This window comes from Podarcis pityusensis (genome assembly GCF_964106645.2).
Source record: "Podarcis pityusensis genome assembly, chromosome: 10".
NCBI classification, from domain to species: domain Eukaryota; kingdom Metazoa; phylum Chordata; class Lepidosauria; order Squamata; family Lacertidae; genus Podarcis; species Podarcis pityusensis.
Window position 1 is genome coordinate 13,960,665 of NC_138035.1, and position 19,994 is coordinate 13,980,658.

General features: G+C 43.3%; 1 protein-coding gene across 6 annotated transcripts in view; it reads right to left on the reverse strand.

Moving 5' to 3' along the window:
* The window catches only part of SOX5 (SRY-box transcription factor 5), a 764,489-nt gene that overhangs the window by 291,016 nt on the left and 453,479 nt on the right, over positions 1 to 19,994 (reverse strand). The gene's annotated exons all lie outside the window — the stretch shown is intronic.

A 19,994-nucleotide genomic window follows, 5' to 3' on the forward strand; every position in this document is an offset into this window, starting at 1 on the left:
ACTACTCAGAAATTAATAGCAATGGCTAACTTTGGTTCTTTCATAAAATCATAGAATTGTAGAGTTGGAAGGGACCCCAAAGGCCATCTAGTCCAATCCCCTGAAATGCAAGAATCTCAGCTGAAGCATCCAATCCATTAATTTCAATGTGTTCATTAATTTCAGTGGGCCTACTCTGAGTAAAACCTAGACGAATACAACCCAGTGACTTTTGCATTCCTGTCTTTGAACATGTATTGGGATTATTTAGCAGATTAATCTCCCCTTGACTTTCAACATTTTGCCAATTTTGGACTTGCATTCAGGGTACAGAAACCACACAAAAAAACTTTCCTTAACTCTCTCCCTGTCTGCTTATCAGTCTGGTGGAGGTCCTAAATCTGGTCTGCGGCTGCTGCTTGAGGAAACTTTTGGTGGATTTGTTAGAGCAACCATCACACCAAAACATTATTCCAAAGCTTTCTGACATTTATTGAGAGAAAGATACATCTTAATCTAAGCAAGTGTTTCATGTAAGCATTTAGGAAACACACAAAGGCACCATGAACTGGCTTACGTTTATTAAAAGGAAAAAGCACACCAGGCTTTGGTGAAGCGTCCCCAAATTGCAAATAGGGATGGGTCAATCTCTCCATTTCAGTTTTTGTTGTTGCTCATTCTCAATATCAATTTCAATTCTCCACATTTCACATCAGTCTGCAATTTTTTTAAAAAAGTCCTTATGAAAATTCATCAGCATTCTGATGCAAATTCCTCCTAATACGCACGGCTTATACATAATTCCCTCCAATATAAAAAGTTTCGCAAATCCATTTCCCCCAACATAATGCAAGTTTGCATGTTAATTTCAGTAAAAATATGCATTACATGCACACTGTACGCCACGGTATATGCATTTTTGTATACATTACCTGGCTGGAGAACTGCCCTGCAAAATTCAGAGAAGTGTGAATTTTGAAGGGCAGCTGTGCTTCGGTTCCCGTATTGTTTTGAAAACTGCAAATTAGATCAATGCATCTTTAAACACATATGGAATAGTATTCCTTCCCCATCCCTAGCTTGCAAGTAACTTGCATAGAAACATCAACGAAAAATTGGCATGAATGAGAATGGGGGAGGGGGAGGAGTTCCTCTCCTACTTTCAATAGACTGGTGAAATCTAGGGAACATTGGTCATCAGCCCCGATGGCAAACGATTGCAAATATTGTTGTCTCCCTGCCCACTCTCCATTTTCAGGAATATTTTCTCTACTAGGGATCCATTCACCTGCTTAAGTTTGATTACATTTCAGCCCCTGGCTGTGTTAATCCTTCTAACAGTTTTATGAGGTTAGCAGCTGTCTCCACACAGGGAGACTCAGGGTTCCTACTTGGCATCATGAATCTCATGCTAATGGGCGATACAACAACGTGCAGCTCAAACAACAAAATGATTTCTTAAGGGTGTGTGTGTGTGTGTGAAACAGCGCCAGAAAAACAACAACAACAACCCAGCAGCCTCCTCCTCTCTTGCAAATTACTTACCACAATACCCGATCCAGTTTTTTTCTTTCCTCACTTCTAAGTGCAGCAGAGAAATTCAATTAGATCCTGTAGCGGGGTAACAATACTTCCCCCTTTCTTTGCCTTCTAACCCCCCTCCCCACGAGATTAGGAATAAAAGAGATTGACCCAAGAATTGTGTGTTCTCAGTCCATCCGGAGCTAATCACGGCGGAAGTTGCTATTCTAATTGCCAAAGAGGTTTCCCCACCAGTGACGGAACATCCCTCTTCCAAGGTTTAATGATAAAACAGGCTTCTGCCCTTTCGCGATGAGGTCAATAATCTTCCTTTGTTAATCTTGATGAAGCTTTGCTTAATCTAGCCCCCTTGTCACCTTTGTGACTGACAAGTAAAGTCATGTCACTGGACAATGGACTTTATCCTCGCACTGGATATCCTCTCTCTCTCTCTCTCTCTCTTGCAATATTAAGTAGCCTTCCCATTCCTTTCCTAAAAGAGGAATAATTTTGTGAGACTTCCAGAACACATATTTCAACTATATGCGTATGCATGTGTTTAAAAAGGTCTATCGTATTTGGAATTTATTGGAAGCAATTCTGAAACATCAGCTCTCAGATTCATGTTGGATATGACTCAGAAAGATTCTATAGTATTTTTTTTTTAATCTGTCACTGTTTCAGCTAGAACTTCATATTGTGCTTTGACTCATACTGACAGTCATCCCTCAGCCACCTTCTATAAGCCCAATAGTAAATCCAGCCAGTTAGAAATAATGTGCAAAAATTAAACCTTTTAAAATAAAATGGCTTCCCCCCCCAATGTATTTATTGGAGGCAAATATGTACCCCATTTCTGCTTGAGAAGACAAGCATGAACAGCCAATCATGATGTTCCACAGGCGCCACTCAGTTCATTCCAGAACTATATGTGATGAATTGTATCCTACAGCAACTTATGGTGTGGATTTCCCATAGGAACTGTCTGTGTCAATGTGACAATTTAAGAACGTAAGGATCAGACCAAAGGTCCACCAACTCCAGCACCTTGTTCTCCAAGTGGCCAACCAGCTACCCCGCCTGAGATTCCCAGCGGTTGGTTTTTTGAGCCATATAGCCTCCACTTCAAATGACCCCACAGGTCCTTCCCCCAAACTGGTGATGAAAGAGCAACTCGGTCAATTAGCAACAGCTAAACAGAAAGGCCAATACACACAAGTAAGTCCTTCTCAAGGGAAGCAGCACCCCAGAGAAGGCAAACACATACAACCCAACAGCCAATCAGGAACAGCCTAAAAATGCCTTCCAGAGCCCCATAAAGAACAATCAACACAAGCCCATTGTGGTCCTTTGCCCATTTGGCTGGGTTGTGTCTGCTTGTTGCCCTGACAGACATTTCCAGCTCTTGTTCCAAGCTACACAAGAGCTGGGTCTCACAAGGCATTAAGTAACTCGCTTAAGTGAAGCCTTACTTGTAGCAAGGCAAACTTGTGCCTCTGCTCCACTCCAGAAATATCCACACTCCATTCATTTTTTTCTTCAGGTGGTGGCTTTTCTCAGTGTTCATTCATATTTGTTTCCTTACATTTATACCTTGCCATTCATCCATCATGGAACCCAATGTGATTTATACATGGTTCCAAGCCACCTATGCAGGCATATGCATTTTACATTACATGGTTCCAAGCCACCTATGCAGACCAGACCTGCTTAGCTTCAGCAAGCTGGTGGCTTCGTGTGCCTTCAGACCATGTCGGGGGTCTATGTTTGGAATAAGAGGGGATAAAGGAAGAGCAGCAGGACTGAATTTAACAGGAATCAAGAAAGGGGAAGGTTTCATTGATACTGTAGCTGCAGTAGGTAAGCAGCGTAGCAGGCTGATAAGAGATGTGTATAATGGGCCTTTCCATGGAAACATCTGCCCATCTATCACAGTTGTGTGTATACATGCAACCCCCATGAACAGGTTGGGGTAAAATCACTCAGTGAAGGAGGAAGAAGCCTGTTCTGCTGGAGAAACGAAAAACATTTATGGACTCCTATCCTCTTCAATTTGAAGGTGTTTACAATTAGCAAGGGACGCGGGTGGCACTGTGGGTTAAACCACAGAGCCTAGGACTTGCCAATCAGAAGGTCAGCGGTTCAAATCCCTGCGATGGGGTGAACTCCCATTGCTCAGTCCCTGCTCCTGCCAAACTAGCAGTTCGAAAACACGTCAAAGTGTAAGTAAATAAATAGGTACTGCTCCGGCGGGAAGGTAAACGGTGTTTCTGTGTGCTGCTCTGGTTCACCAGAAGCAGCTTAGTCATGCTGGCCACATGACCCGGAAGCTGTACGCCAGCTCCCTTGGCCAATAAAGCGAGATGAGCACCACAACCCCAGAGTTGGCCATGACTGGACCTAATGGTCAGGGGTCCCTTTACCTTTACAATTAGCAAACGGAGAATGGGGGGGGGGGAACCCCAAATCCAAGGCCAAACCCAATTAGGCCTGGCAGGGGCTCCACTTGCCCCACACCTAACATCATATGTGACTTAGCCCTGGGGCAGGTAAAAAAGTGGCTGTAAAGGAACAATGGTGAGCTTAAGGAGCACTCCCAATTGTTCCTTGACATCCAAAGCTTGCTGTCAGTGACATTCATCTGAACAGCACTGACAATAAGTCCCTTTTACGTTGTCACGTGACATTACATTGATGCTCCTCATCACTTACTGAATTTTACTGGCCCAGAAGTGGAAACAGGAAGAGATGCCTATGAGAGAAGAATGGAGAATGAAAGTGATGGAATACGCAGAAATGGATAGACTAACAGGGAGAATTAGGAACCAACGAGACCAGAGATTCACTGAGGACTGGAATAAATTTACAGAGTATATAAAAAATGTATGTGATGAACAACTAACGCTTGTGGGTTTTCAAGAAGCTCTGTGAAAAAGAATGATAGAAATATTGTTTAAAAAATATGATAAGACTAATAATGTTATAGTGCAATATAAAATTGAGAAATGTGAGTAAAAGTGATAATACGGAGAATTGTCAGACATGCTGATGGAAGTCCAAAAAGAAGGTGTGGGTGAAAACTAGATGTTTAATTTTGTACAAATTTATGTTTGGAAAATTTAATAAAAATTATATATATATATAAATACAGTGATGCTCCTCCCATCTGTTAAGAGGTCCTTGAGAGATGGGGAAAGTCAGGATCCATCCTGCTGGCTGGATCCCAGTATTTACCCTTGGGATAGGGAATCATTCTTTTCTATTACTGGTATTTTGTTGTATAATTGTCCTTCAAGATGCAGTTTGTAAGCTTTCCATCTGCTGTCTCTTTGGGACCAAACCTGTTTGCAAGGAAGAAACTCTGAAGTGTCTGGTACCTTGGTGGATTAGAAGAACACTGGCTGACAACCAAGTTTGCAAGAAAGAATGTACAAATTTTCTCTTCTGGACTCAGAGGGGCTATTGGTTTTATTCTTCATGTTTCACAAATGTCTTATGCATTTCGCTCTATTCAGTGATATTCAACTCAGAGCAAACCCGCTGAAATTAATGGACCTAATTTAGTCATGCTGGTCGATTTGAATAGGCCTACTCTGAGTAAAGTCTAGTTGACTACTACCCATTGTGAGCAATTGCTGCCTGCTACTGTACAATTACATTTCCAGCTAAAGAAATTGGTTCACCTTAAGTATTTGCAAGTTTTATTCTAGCTAAGACCTGTAGGACACGTGGGCAGAGGGTAACATACACTCATTACCCCACTCCCTGCCTTTGTCACCAGTGTCTTCACTGATCAAACAAGTTTTGCAGGTTTTGAGGCATTTCAAAAACCTACAAACCTGATTGATCAGAGAAAGCAACAGGAAGAAGTAAGGATAATGTAGACCTTGGTTAGCAGTGATTGTGATACCACCTTCAGTTCTCTAAATTGCCCAGCAGAAGCTTTACTAAATTTCTCAGTCTGTATAGTTGCATGCCATGCTGTACAATACACTTTCTTAAAAAACCAAAAAAATGGAAGAAACTCAAACCTGACATCACCCCACACCATCAAACATTGTGTCTTTTGATGCAAGCTGGAAGCAACATGTAAATTCTTAACTTCTTCTTGCAAGACCACCAGCAAACACTTTACAGACCACAAATGATAGGTGGAGAACCACCGCAAACTTTAATATAAGCTTTCTCCTCCCTTTGCTGTCCCCCCATCACCCTCCCACAAACAGACTGAGCACTGAATTGTTCACTGACCTGAGCTAATCCAGCCGCCTGTATTTGGGTAATTACAAGCCAGAAAGCTATGAACATAACTGCCCATCTGAGGACAGTAATGAATGGATAAGCAGTTTTTGCGGATGCAATCTAGGAGGTCTTCCCTGGAAAATATATATATCTTAGAACGGGTTTTCTAGTTATGATGACCAGTGGAGTTGAGTTTAATGATCTGTTTTGTTTTTCAAACCTGAATTATTTCATTCATTGTTTAGTTAGCTTTCATTGGGCCAGTTCATACAACCCAGAAGCGGTGGGGTGGGCACTCCAAATTCCAGTGTGGATGCACAGAGATGGATGAACCCAGCAGGGCATCCCCTGTGAGCCTCCACCACAATGTTCACCATGTTAAAACATAGCGGAAAAGGAGTGTAGGAACCACATGGAGAAACAGAAGGAATGGAAAGCTGAAGCAAACTGCCCATTTGTCCATTCTAAAATGAATCATACAAATTCTCCATAAAAAAACCCTATTGCTATGCCAAAATTGCATCACACTTTCTGCTAACCATACTCCATCAATTAATCAGGGGGTAATGCTGCACAAAATTATTGAAAAGGTGGGGATTTGGTTGGTGGGATTATCATGGATGAGATGGGGTATTCTGGTTGTTGTCATTTAAAACAACAGCAGCAGCAACAACAACAACCCTTACCTTGGAGGTATCTGAATTTTTTCCACCTTTCTACAAATAATCTCTCTGCTGCTACTCTGCAGCAAACCCAGGTGACTACATGAAAGCCCAGTCAAGGATGCCATGGGGTTTTGATGAACCATGAAAGACGCAGAGAACACCAAGAAATGATTCTGCACTTAACGTCTCAGCCACCTCATAAGAAAGGTAAGTACAAACCCTGCTTAAAATGAAAATGTAAAGGAATTTCTCAAGCGTTAGAAGAGCATAAAGAAGACTCCTCCCTTCCAAGAACCTAAGGAGGCCAAAAGCTCCATCTAGAACATCATCCAGCTCTCACAGTGGTCAACTAGATGCCCACAGGAACTCTGAGTGCGGTAGCACTCTCCCGTCTTGTGATATCCAGCAACTGATATTCATCCCCCCCCCAAAAAAAATGTGCCATGGGAAAAGAAAACAGCCTCTTTCTCATGGGGAGAAGGTTATCTGGAAATCCGAGGGCAGGATCTGGCACAACACTCATAAATACTCAGAAGACAGGTGGAGTAGAATACCAGGCACAGTCAACTCACAAAAGATTTATGGAACAGAATGGGAGACATCTGCAACATTTAATTCATTAATTTCTAGATCAATGAAGTGAAACTAAAAATAAGCAGGTAGCAGATTTTTTAAAAAAGTATTATAACAAGAGCTTATTAAACAACACAGATAGAAAGCACCCATCATTAAAGAGGTATTCTCTCTCAAACACATGGGGAAAGCCTCTTCTAAGATGATGTCTGTTGTGATACCAGAGCACACCAGCTAAAAAACAAGGAAATAATTATTCTTCCTTGCTCTAGAAACTATACGAACAAAAATTTAAATAAACAGCACAATCCTTAGCATGTTCTACATGAAACTGCTAAATGGGATTATCTGGAGTTTTGGAGTTTGTTGTCAGTAATATGCTGGTGATACACACCTCTGCTTCTCCTTTACATCTGCAAGCGTGGCTCAGGATCACAAATACTTCAAGGACTGCCTTTCCCCACATGGACTGACCTGGATACTGTGATCATCACCTGAGGCCCTTTATCAGGTGCCTCCCTCAAGAGAGGTCTAGAGGATAGCAAGAGCCTTTTTTGTGGTGGCTCCCCATTTGTGGAATGCTCTCCCCAGGGAGGCTTGCCTGGCACCTTCATTACATATCTTTAGATATTTCTCTTCAATCAAGCCTTTGGCTGATTAAACATTAAAATAGCCTTTCAAATGTTTTTGTGGGAGGAGTGATATTGGTTTGTTTTTGTTTTATCATGTATTTAGTGCATTTGTTCTGTAATTTTATGTTGTGAACTGCCTTGTGATCTTCTGATGAACGGCGGTATAAAAATTTAAGGAATAATAATAATACTGGGGTCAATGGGGCTCACTGCCTAGTAAACATGTTTGGGAGTGCAGGGTCTTCTCTGTTGTGGTGCCCACCTTGTGGTATGCCCTCTCCTCTAAGATCTGCCTTGCACCAACCTTGCTTCCATTTCAGAGTTGGGTTAAAACTTGGCTCTTAACCTGAGCCTTCAGTAGATAAGCTCGCTGCTTAATTCATGATGACCATTGCTTTTGTTTTAAAATCATTTATTGTTTTAATATTTATCTACTCCTGGTCTATAGCTGGGTTTGTTGCTGTAATTATTGGTGTACTCTGCCCTGAATTCCTTGGTCAGAAGACAGTTAACACATATTTATTCAAATAAATGAAGCGAATGATGAACCATTCCGCCCCTGTTTGGGTTACCACCTTGCTGAAAAAATAACTGAAATAGAGGAGGACAGGTCAAGGCTGAGGCAGATTAGGTTATCACCACCGACGTGTTTATTACAGTGTATTAAACACACACACACCAAAACTTGTGCTGGTTGATATAATATTTAAAAGGAAAAAGCACAAATTAAACTGTGAAATTCTAACAATGTTCAAAACACTTGAGGTAAAAGCCAGCAACTTCTTCCACCCAACCACTGCACAACTTGTTTCCTGCTTATCGCTATCTCCCACTTCAAACCCTCCTCCTTAACTCACAAGTACTAGTACAAGCTGTCTTTCACGAAGGGCAGCCAATATGGTGCCTTCCAGATACTGTCAGACTACAGCTCCCATTTTCCCCACCCATAGGCCATGCTGGCTGGGCTTGATGGGAGCTGGAATCCAACAGCATCTGGAACAGGGGTCGGCAAACTAAGGCCCACGTGCGAGATGTGGCCCGCCGGGCTTGTTAATCCGGCCCACAAACCTTGCAGACCCTGCCGCCCGCTCTGTCAGTCCCCACGCTAAACTGGAGCAGTGCAGAGGCCTCGCCGTGCAGGGACTGACGGACACGACACGGCTTCTGATTGGCTGCAGGAAGCTCCTGCAGCCAATCAGAAGCCGCGGATGCCTCTGGGTGGGTGGCAATGCTGGTGCGGCCTCCGTGTCACCACCGCTTCCTCCCGCTCAGCCGCCTCAGCGGGAAGGAAGGGGTGGCGCCCAGAGGCGGCCAAGCGAGAGGAAGTGGCTGAGCAGGAAGAGCTGAGTGGGAGGAAGTGGTGGCAGCACAAAGTCTGCCTCCTCCACCCAGGCCAGCGGTGTGGGCTCTGCGCCCCACTGAAACAGAGGAAGAGGACGACACTGCTGAAGATGAGGCGGCATCAGTGGCGGCGGCTTGAGTGGCAGTGGCAGGGGTCCTTTCAGGAGGGGGGTGCTTTTGGGAGAGGGTGCGTCCGACCCCCCACAAGCTCTGAGGGACAGTGGACCGGCCCCCTCCTGAAAAAGTTTGCTGACCCCTGATCTGGAATGCAACACTCAAACTGCAACCTGCAGTTCTGAGCAGTCCTTCCTTCACCCCTCTAACCCTGCTGCCTGCTCAACCCCAAGACATCAGAAAGACCATTTCCTATAAGAAAAAAAGTGGGTACAAATAAATGAGGACTTCACCCAGTTCCTTAACTTTGGAAGCTAGGGCACTCGTGCCTGGGCCGAAGAAGTTAGGGAAAGGTATTACACCCAAAGCTATTGTTCTAGAAAAAGAGGTTTCGGAACTCACCGTGAACACCTCCCTTGTTCTCTTAGAATGGCAATGGCACCCACCTGAGGAGTGCCTGAACTAAGTTCTGGTGAGTTCTGGCTGGAAAAAGCCCAGGTCACATCCAGTACCACCAAGGCCAGTGCAACACAGACTGGACCAAAAAAACATTCCTCTCTTTCCTTCATGCTGATTTTTCCTTGGCTTAAATCTGATGCCGTTGCTCCTCTCAATGTTCCCTCTCAGCACCCGAAGTCACCCTCTTCCCCCCTCCTGGGTGCCTGTGCGAGTTGACATCCTTTCAGGCAGTTCTCCTGCCACATTTAGCCCTTCTGTATACATATTTAGCTCTTTCAATCTTTCTCCACAAATGAGTTCCTACAGCCCTTTCATCATTTCTCCTGCTCGCGTATGAAATCCCTCCAATTTGTTGACATCTTTTGAGGTGCCTGGGATTCAACACAATATTTTACATGTAATCTGACCAGAAGCTATGAAGAGCAGGACAATTACCTCGTCGTTACCTCCCTTTCCCCTTTTCTGTGCCTCAGAGGAAGCTCACATCTAATTTGGTCTGTCACACCTAAATCTTTTTTTCACCATTACTCCTTTTCCAAGTACATTCCTCCCCTTGATTATCTGTGTTTTGCATTTATTTTCCTCCTATCTGCATTAAATTGTAATTTTAAAAGCACAGCCTCATTTCATAATTCCCACTGATAACATATTTTTAACCCTTCCTCCTATTATTTCTCTCTTCTGACAGCAGCTGAATTCAAAATGTAACTAATCCTCTCTTTTTCACTACTTATTTCCTTTTTAAAAAGAGAAAGAAATGAGGAAGCCAGTAAACTCCTATACAAAGGCCAGAGTATATATTCTAAACCATTTTTTTAAAGCCCCACTCATTCCCTATAGAAAATTCAGCTCAGAATGCCTAGTCCAGTGTTGAACAGGAGGTGTTCATTTTTTTAATGTGAATCAACCTCATTCACACTTCCCAAGCTAATATATTAAGTGAAACTCAGATGTTCTTCTAAATTTGCACACCCAAAAAGTGTGTGCAAAAAAGCATATGTTGGGGGATGAGGAAACATGCAGATATGCCCAAAGCAGTGAAAAAAATGCATTATATTTAAGGGAAATGTTTGCAAAAATGTCTACATTAGGTGACATGCACACAGAAATGTACCGTATTTTTCGCCCCATAGGGTGCACCGGCCCATAGGGCGCACCTAGTTTTTTGGGGGGGAAATAAAGAAAAAAAATTATTTCCACCCCAGGCGCGGGGCTGGGGCGGGGGAAGCCCGAGCTTCCCCCGACCCCAGCCCCCAGAACAGGCTGCTCTGTGCAAGCCGTGGGAGGGCTCCCGGGGCTTGCACAGAGCTACCCGAAGCCCGGGCGTGACTGCTCAGCGCGCCCAGGCTTCGGGGTGCAGGCAGCTCTCCGCAAGCCATGGGAGCCTGGCAGGAACTCCTGCAGATAGCTTCCTGAAGCCTGCATTTACCCCATAGGACGCACACACATTTCCCCTTCATTTTGGGGGGGAAAAAGTGCGTCCTATAGGGCGAAAAATACGGTATATATTTACACACAGAGACACACACACAGAGAGAGAGAGAGAGAGAGAGAGAGAGAGAGAGAGACGAGATGTCATGTGTATGTTGGGTTTTTTGTTTTTAAATCACAAACTGATGATTTAGTGGGGAGAACTGAACGTAGGTCTTGGGGTGGGTGGGGATGAATTAAGACTGCATCCTGAATTCTGATCTACATATCAGTCTGAGAGATGCGAGTCAAGCCAGTTAACTATTTGGGGCTGTAGGTGGGAGACAAAATTATTTGAATGCTTCCCCACAAGATGTATTCCAAATTAGCATGCAGAGAGGAAGTCTCACCTAGAGGCATCTTCATGCATGACTGTTACATAAGAACATAAGAAATGCCCTGCTGGATCAAGTCAACAGCCCATCTAGTCCAGCTCTTCTGTCATACTCTGTCATGAAACCTGCCCCTGTATCTCAGGGACTCCTTCTACTAGCAAACTGGTGAGTGCCAACAGGACTGCAGCCCAAATGGGGCTGTTGAGTAATAACAGGGAGTTTGCAGGAGCCCGCTCAGGAGAGGTGGAAATGGTGCATTATTTAAAAAGACATCAGTAGGTTGGCTGGAACGCTGAACAGGAGCACTTAGCACTGCAACATTCGGTTGCAGGTCTCAGTTATTTATTGTTAGTTACACCAATGTGTTGGAATTAGCCCCGCAAAAGTCAAATTGCGAAAGATGTGCTAAGTTTTCTCAGCTCCTGTTGCCCCCAAGAACGAAGAAAAGCATGTATCTGTGACAGGGACGTATTTCCTTGACTAATAGAGCCTGGCTTTAAACAATCTGGTGTTTCTGGCCTTCAGATCTACAAAGAGCAAATCTCAGGGTATGATCCAGCCAGGTATTGCTGTGCCTAACGGCACTGAACTGATACGCATCGAGGGTTCTACAAAAACCCCTCTGAAATCCATTCATTATACTTAGCAACATCAAACAGAGAAAAATAATTAAAAGGCTCCCATTGAGCACCTAGAGACCTTGAGCACAGATAGGGGGCGAACACAAAGGCAGGGTATTTGGTTACAGGAGTCATACTTCAGCTTTTTAATTATTATTTTTTATGGCAGATTTGGTGGCCTGTCAGGGATTTACACACCTCCCATCATTCATTTTTAATGGCTCTGAACTGAACATGCATGATCCACGCACAACATGTGAACGGTTAGTTGTAGGTGGATTTAAAGAAAAATAACCGTTTTTAAGATGTGTTGAAGCGTGGGTTTCTCATTCTTAAAATATAATTGCCTGAATAAATTAAATTATCCAGAGGAGCAGTAGAAATAAGATGCAAATGACATTATAACCAGGGTCTGCTCTTGTCCAAGTTATGTGCAGACTAACAATATTATTATCCCTTTCCAGAGGAGTCCTAATCCCTTCTCAAATCACAGCAAACCACCCAATAAAGGTGGACTCTGCAGGCATAAGGTGGTGTTCACCGGGGAGGGGGGGGGACTTATGCATTGCACAAGCAACTTCACCTTTGTACTGGAGTAACAATGAGATTCTCTGATCTGCTTGGGATTGGCAGTTCCAACCACTGGTTTCCTGGAACATTGGTGAAAGGGGTTGGGAGGAAGTGAACCAGGAAAACAGATAGATAAGGACAAGCCAAGCATGGATTTGCATTGCAATAACCCCTTGAAATTGCATCAGGTGACTGCACCAGGGTAAGCCTGCTTTGAATGGTGCTTGACTCCCTCCTGCTCCCTCCATACAACCCAGGCTTGGCGTGATCCTGAGTCAGCAAATATGGATGGTCAAGTCTGTCACGTCCTACAGAAAAGAGGTCAAATCATGCTGAGCAAGTGGACAGCTTTTGGATGATGACACTGCATCACCACATGGCGTGCATGGAGGTGGGTGCCATTTTCAAGCGTACAGTTTCTGCACACAAGTTCTGGACTCCCCAAGTCTTTGCCCAGACCATACCCAAGCTGAGCTTGCTAGGTTTTAGGCCAACCCATGAGAAGCAGAGTCCAAGACATAAGTCTACCTGCTCGCGGTCACCTTCTGTGATTGGCTACCTCATCATCCATAAGCCTGCCAAGCAGGCCAGAGTGACAAGTCTTCTCATGCCTGCACACATTCTACTTCCTGGAGTCTGTCTTGTTGTTGTAGCAGAATGATGATGAAACACACTCCAAGGTGAAATGATGCAAATCAAGGGAGGGGCTATGCAGATAAGAAGAGCTTAGTTCACATTAGATGCCAGAGCTCACAACTCCTTTCAACCCACCTTTCAGTGTCCTGTAGATTGTGTGTCTGACCTTTGATTACTTCCTCCAACATATTTTTTTATTCCTGGCACTTAAAGTGTAGAAAGGTGGCAGGAGCCAGTGAGAGGCACAGCTTAATTTTCAGATCCTGGATTAAGTCCGCAAACGGAGGTGATTATACATGTGTTTGTGTGATCCTTCTTTGATGTGAGCATATTTCGCCCGACTCCGTCCACATGACCCTATAATGGCATATTTGCCATAATTGTTCTGACAATATCCACCCGCTAAGTGTTGAGGTCAATTGGTCATGAAGAATGAGCTGCACGCTTCTGACATGAGAGTAAATAAAGAGACTGACACTCCATTAACCTTCATGACAACAGTTATTTATCAAAAAATAAAAATGGATTTCCCAAAAAGGAATGGAGGATTCTTCAACGGGGAAAGCTTAAGTGCTATAAAACAAAGTCATTCTTATTAGCAAGTGGGTGGTATCACATTAAACTTCTGAAACAATGTTCCAGGTCCATTAAATGTCCTTAAAGCCTGCCACAAACTGCCCAAGGCCTAACATATGCAGTCTCCCTACTTTCCTGAACACTCTAACATTTCTCTGATGAAAATAGGGACATCCTATTCAATAATAATAATAATAATAATAATAATAATAATAATAATAATATTTATACTCCACCCATCTGACTGGGTTGCCCTAGCAACTCTGGGCAGCTTCCAACATATATAAAAACATAATTAAACATTTAAAAACTTCCCTATACAGGGCTGCCTTCAGATGTCTTCTAAGGGTTCTAATTATCTCCTTGGCTTGGTGGTCACATAACTCTATACCCTCCAACATCTTTCTGATGGAAATAGGGACATTCTAAGGAAAAGCGGGACATTCCAGGATCAAATCAGAAATCAGGATGGTGTCTGTAAATTTGGGACTGTCCCTGGAAAATAGGTACACTTGAAATAATCTCACCATAGTGCAGCTCCTCAGGAAAAGTTACAACTGGGGATGTAAGAGGAGTCGTACCAAAACAGAAATTGGAGTTGAAAATGCTAATGTTCACTTATGTGTCCTGTGTCCGGAATGGAACTCTATCCGGCAAATGCTACTGGTATTTGTTGCTTTTGTTCCTTTCAATCCACAAATGACACACAACTGAATGCATATTTTCCTCATCTACAGTGCAAAAATAGGGTGACCTGCTGAACTGCAAGGCTCACCAAGGCTGCAAATTCAAGCAACAGGACTACTCTCAAATTAACCTGGAAGGTATTTAGTGCAGGTACACATTTTGGAATAAAGCCATCTCATCAATCAGTAATAAATATCTGCAAGTTCTAATGCAGGGTGACTAAATCTGTGTGTCCTGTCCCGGTCCCCCCCAAGATATTGTTGGGCTCCCAAGTTTGATAGCTCAGTGGGTAGAGCACAAGACTGAATCTCAAGGCTATGGGTTTGAGCCCCATGTTGGGCAAAAGATTCCTGCATTGCAGGGGTTTGGACTAGATGACCCTTCCAAATCTGCAATTATATATCTGGACTCCCATTAGCCCTAGTCTGTATGTTTGAGGCTGTTGGGACTTGGAGTCCAACAACTTCTGAGCAGCATAGGCTGCCCACCACAGATTCTAAAGAGTCATTCTGGAAGAAGACACCTAGAAAGGCAAGCTGTTCTGTTGCTGAGAGAGAACCCCAAAAGGGCAACTGCCTCAATTAATCTTATTCCTGTGCAACATCCAAACTGAATTAGATGGTTTTAGCCTCTGCCTTAATTAAAAACCAAATCAGGCAGTTGGAAGTCTACTAAGGTTTTGATAGGAGAAGAAATATATATCCTTTCTTTTCCATTTTTGAAGTAATGATGTTAATTTAGTCCTTTTGAAGAGATGCTTTAGGGGACCCAGATCATACTTTGCTTAATTTCAAGCAAGATAGCTCAACACTGTAGGAGGTGGTTAAAAAAGAAGAAGAAGAATTTCCTTTTCCTCCCTCACAGATTCCTTTTTTTTAAAAAAAAATGTATTTTAAAAAGAAACGTTCTTGTTTGCTTAAAAAAAGAAAAACCCAAACCTTCAAAACCATCTGGAAATCCTCAGCCAAAAGTTTGGTATTTTAAATATCACCTCCCCCTCTTTTCTTAAAAAGTGTGTCTATATGTGTGTCTTTGTGTGACGAACAATTAAAAAGCACAAAAATTGCCTGACACCCCTAGGAACAAAACGACACCATCAAGAAAGAGAATAGTTAAAATGCTAGGGCAAATCTTCCTGCAATTCTGGGCCTATGGCTCTTTTTTCTGTAACTGGCTTCTAATAATAAGATCTGTTTACTTTCAAATTTATATCCCACCCTCCAGCGCAGAAACAGATCATCAAGTTAGCTTACCAAAAGAAAAATTAAAATACACACAATTTATAAAACCACCTAAACACAGATCCGCATACAGCAGTTCATTAGGAGTAATCCACAGCACCAACAAATCCAGTATCAGTCAAAGGCTGCAAAATTCTGCTCTGTAGGGTTGCCAACCCTGGAAATAAATAAATAAAAATCCTGCTAACTGCCAATGTTTCTTGGCAGGGGGCAGAGGCCAAGAGAACTCCAAGTGTGTCTGTCTGTCTGTCTGTCTGTCTGTTGTGTGTGTGTGACAGGGAGGGGGGCTGTTTCAGAAATGAGTTTCATATGCATAAAATGCAGATATTTGTATTCATTTAAGTTTTTTAAAAACCTCATATGAATGTATTTGCAGAGAAGCTTTTGCATTAGGCAGGAGGTTTCACTCGGCAAATGCAGCAAAAAAGTGGGTGTTTCTGTTTCAGGTTAATTGATGGCTCATCCCAGAAACCCAAGCTGCATATCTCTCATAGCAAGAAGGTGAAACCAGTAGCAGTAACAGCTAGAAGCTCATCAGTGAAGATGATACAAACAAGTTGCTTAGGATCTCTCTCTGGGGCAAGAGAGAGGAAAGTTAACTGAACTGTTTTAAGGACCACATTGTTTGCTCTCTTGTTTAAGAGCAATATGTTACTTTGTAACTCTGTAATGTATATTTGTAACTATTTTGAGACTGATCTGTGTTGAAACTCATTGTTGTGGTGGACAGCAAATTCTTTTCTCCATGACACAGATTGCCATCAAACTACTGAACCATTCTCTCTTTCTCTCTCTCTCTCTCTCTCTCTCTCTCTCTCTCTTTCATACACATGCACATCATACTATAATTACACAAAGTCCGGATCAGGGATTCCACTTGCAGCAAGTGTAACAGGCACTTCCTTCTCCCACATTTGAGGAATGCGGCCTCGGTTCAGTGGAAGCTGCCATTTCTTCCACGAATGCATTAAGACACGAGTCTCATAGTGACTCACGCAACCAAGGTTTCCAAACTTGACGCTGCTGCTAGTCCAATCCCCAACTTCCACATCTCTGATGCACAAGAGCAGGGTCAACGTACACAGGGCCTACACATGTTTATCTGGAACCATGGCGGGGTTCCAGATCATGCACACACTTGTATGCGCATAGGAACCATTCTTACATTCTGTTTCCTGCAGGAAAGTTGGAGCCAGTGGATAGGGATGGGGGAGGAACTCAATTCAGTTTGCAATGAAAACGTTGGACTACCAAATCTTGGCTTTCAGAAACGATTTGCAAACTATAAGACAGTTTCGCAGTGCAGTTCTGCAGCCCAGAATGTGCACAAAAATACATAGACTAGGGCAAAGTGTGCATTGAAATTGCATACATTAGTGTAAGGAGCATACAAAAACACATTATATTAGGGAAAGCTGATTTGCAAAAATGAGCAATTTGGGGATAATTGCATACAAAAATGTGTAGATTAGGAGAGAGAAAATGTAAAACTAGGAGATGGTTAGGAAAGCAGGGTCAGCTAGGATAATCATTTTCCTATCCATGCATGTGTACATAATGGATCGCTCCTACAGGTGAAACTTGGAGAAGGGGCTGAACTTAATGTTCAGCCAGATTGGTGTGGGGTATGTTGAATGGCCCTCAGCCATTCTTTAGAGATAAGTGCTAGCATCAATGAATTGGGCTCAGAAACAATTGGGCAGCCATTATTATACAGTCGTACCTCGGGTTGCGAATGTGATCCATGCGGGAGGCATGTTCACAACCTGCAGCGTTCGCAACTCGCAGCGCAGTGCCACGTCTGTGCACGTGCGTGATGTGATTTGGCGCTTCTGCGCATGCGCGTGACATCATTTTGTGCTTCTGTGCATGTGTGAGCACCAAAACCCAGAAGTAACCCATTCCAGTACTTCTGGGTTCAGCACGATCCGCTACCCGAAAACGTGCAAACCGCAGCGTTCATAACCCAAGGTATGACTGTACCTTCAGAATCAGCATAATATGGCTCTATCTAGATAAACCAGTCACAATTCTTGCAGCAGGTGTCAGCACCTGTGCCTTCAAGGCAGCTCTGTGTACAAGGCAGCCGCATAACCCAGCCTATGATACTACCCAGGTCAATCTGAAGACATTAAATTTATACTGCAGTCCTCAGTCTTTTTGCTACAGAACAGTTTTATTTCAGCAAAAAAAGGGAGAGTGTTTTATTATTATAGCCTCGTCCACTACCGTTTTCCCTTTCTTCTTTTTAGTCCATCTATCAGATTTTTGTATGCCAAAAGTATTGAAAAAAAGTTCATGAATGAATAAGGCTTTCCATCGTAGGAAGCTTAAAACACACACGAAACAAACGTGAATAGGAAAATAAAACAATAAAGAGACAGCAAAAGCAGAATAGGAGAGCTACAAGTGATTAGCATATTTTAATTACATATAATTGATCTGCCCACCAACATATTGTGCTTATTCTGACATGCCCCCAATTCCCTGAAGGTGGCTTCACAATAGAGCCGTCCATGTGTGAAATGTAAATGAGATTTCTCAGGGACTATTCTCAAGCCAGGTCAGCCTTCTGAGTCGTGGGGTCGTATGCACGGGAAGGGGATCTTTCAAACAGAGCAGGCCAGGCTGTCCGTGACAGGGCGCTCATGGGTGGGGGAAGACATAGGGACAGCCATAGCTCAGCAACAAAAGAGTTCACCTCTTGCTCCTCCAGTAAAAAGATGGTTTGGGAATCTGAGTCCCAGAGGTCAAATGCAGCCCTTCAGTTTTCCTTATCTGGCCCTCGGGGATCTCCCTGGCCCATGCCCCTTCCTCAAACCATGCTTCTCAGTTGCCCTCCTCTGGGTGCTTTTGCCTGGTTGGAAGGTGCCTTTGAACTGTGATAGCGCTTGTTTGGATAGAGAGAGATGTTGGAATAGCTCGGTCCTGACAGCATGAGTTTCTTAATCTCAGGGTAGTGGGTTCAAAAGTTTCCTGCATTGCAGGAGTTGACTCTCGGGGTCCCTTCCAACTCTACAATTCTATGATTCTGTGTGTGGTCAGAGTCCCAGACATTGCTCCACACACTTTTGCCTCTGGCCCCATCCACCTCTGACATGAAGCAGTCAGAAGGTTCCCCATGACAGAATGTGGCCCCCGGGCTTCAGATGGCTCCCAATCACTGAACTAAATGGGTATCAGGTGGCAGGGTTGGGAAACAAGGTGGTATCCAACGCTGGTCATACATTGGGTTGTAGCGCTAAGTGAAAACCACTTAATTGGTTCTGGCATTCTTGTTCCATTGGTGAAATGTGTTGTGCCAGCAGAACATTGTTATGCAAGAGAACGCATAAGCAGGTTGTTGGTGCACAACTTTGGTGCACAACAAGTTTCTGCTAGTTCCACGGTTGCATTGGATTGATGGGGTGAATTACAACTCAACCATCTGCCCAAGAAAGCGCCTTTGCACTAGCAAAGGAAAATTGGATACAGGCCAGAACCAGGGTGGAGTCTTGTGACTCATGTGCGGGGCCAAGGCAGCCGTTGTGTGGCTCTCAGGTAGAGATTGTGAGTTTACCGGCTTTTAGACCTTATTTGATAGCACAAATACGTACTGGTTGGATCAGTAACATTATGGCTGGTTCAAATCAAATCAAATCGCTTTATTGGCATCACAATATAAAACGTTTCAGATCACTGGGATAATTAAAAGGACAAGGGTGAAGCTGTCAAGGGTTATGGGGTTACACTGTGGTCATGTGCACTTAGATGTTCTGCTACGCCTAGTCTATTTCCCAAAGGGATGGTTCATTGGGAACCCTTTTGGGTAAAATTGTGGCTAAAAAGGAAGCTACTAGAGCTTCCTAAACTTCCTTGTAGATCAGAATGTAATTCCCAGACTGGTTGCTCACTTCTCCAAATTGTGTGATGAAGTTTTAAGGTGCAAAATGTGTAAACACAAATAAATAAACATTTTACATAAAATTTGCAGGCAAAATGCACATTTTATGGATGAACGCATTTTAAGTTTGCATTTTGCATTTTTAAAAGTGTGTACTTCCTTTAAAAACTAGGTGCAAAATATGGACAATTTAAATGAAGACTTTTTGTGCATTATTTCACAAAACGAAACCCCACACAAATGGGCTGGGGAAGGCCTATGATTGAGCTGCCAGCAAAACTGAAACAGGATGGAAATACGCTGTTCAGCCATCCCTATTCTGCTTGGATCTAGCAGGGAAAAGGCTTATACACAATGGCTTGGGATTACGGAAGGGAGAAAAATGCGATTGAGTTTTGATTGTAAGGCGAACCTACATAGTTCCTGTTTTTTCAAAACAATACACAAACC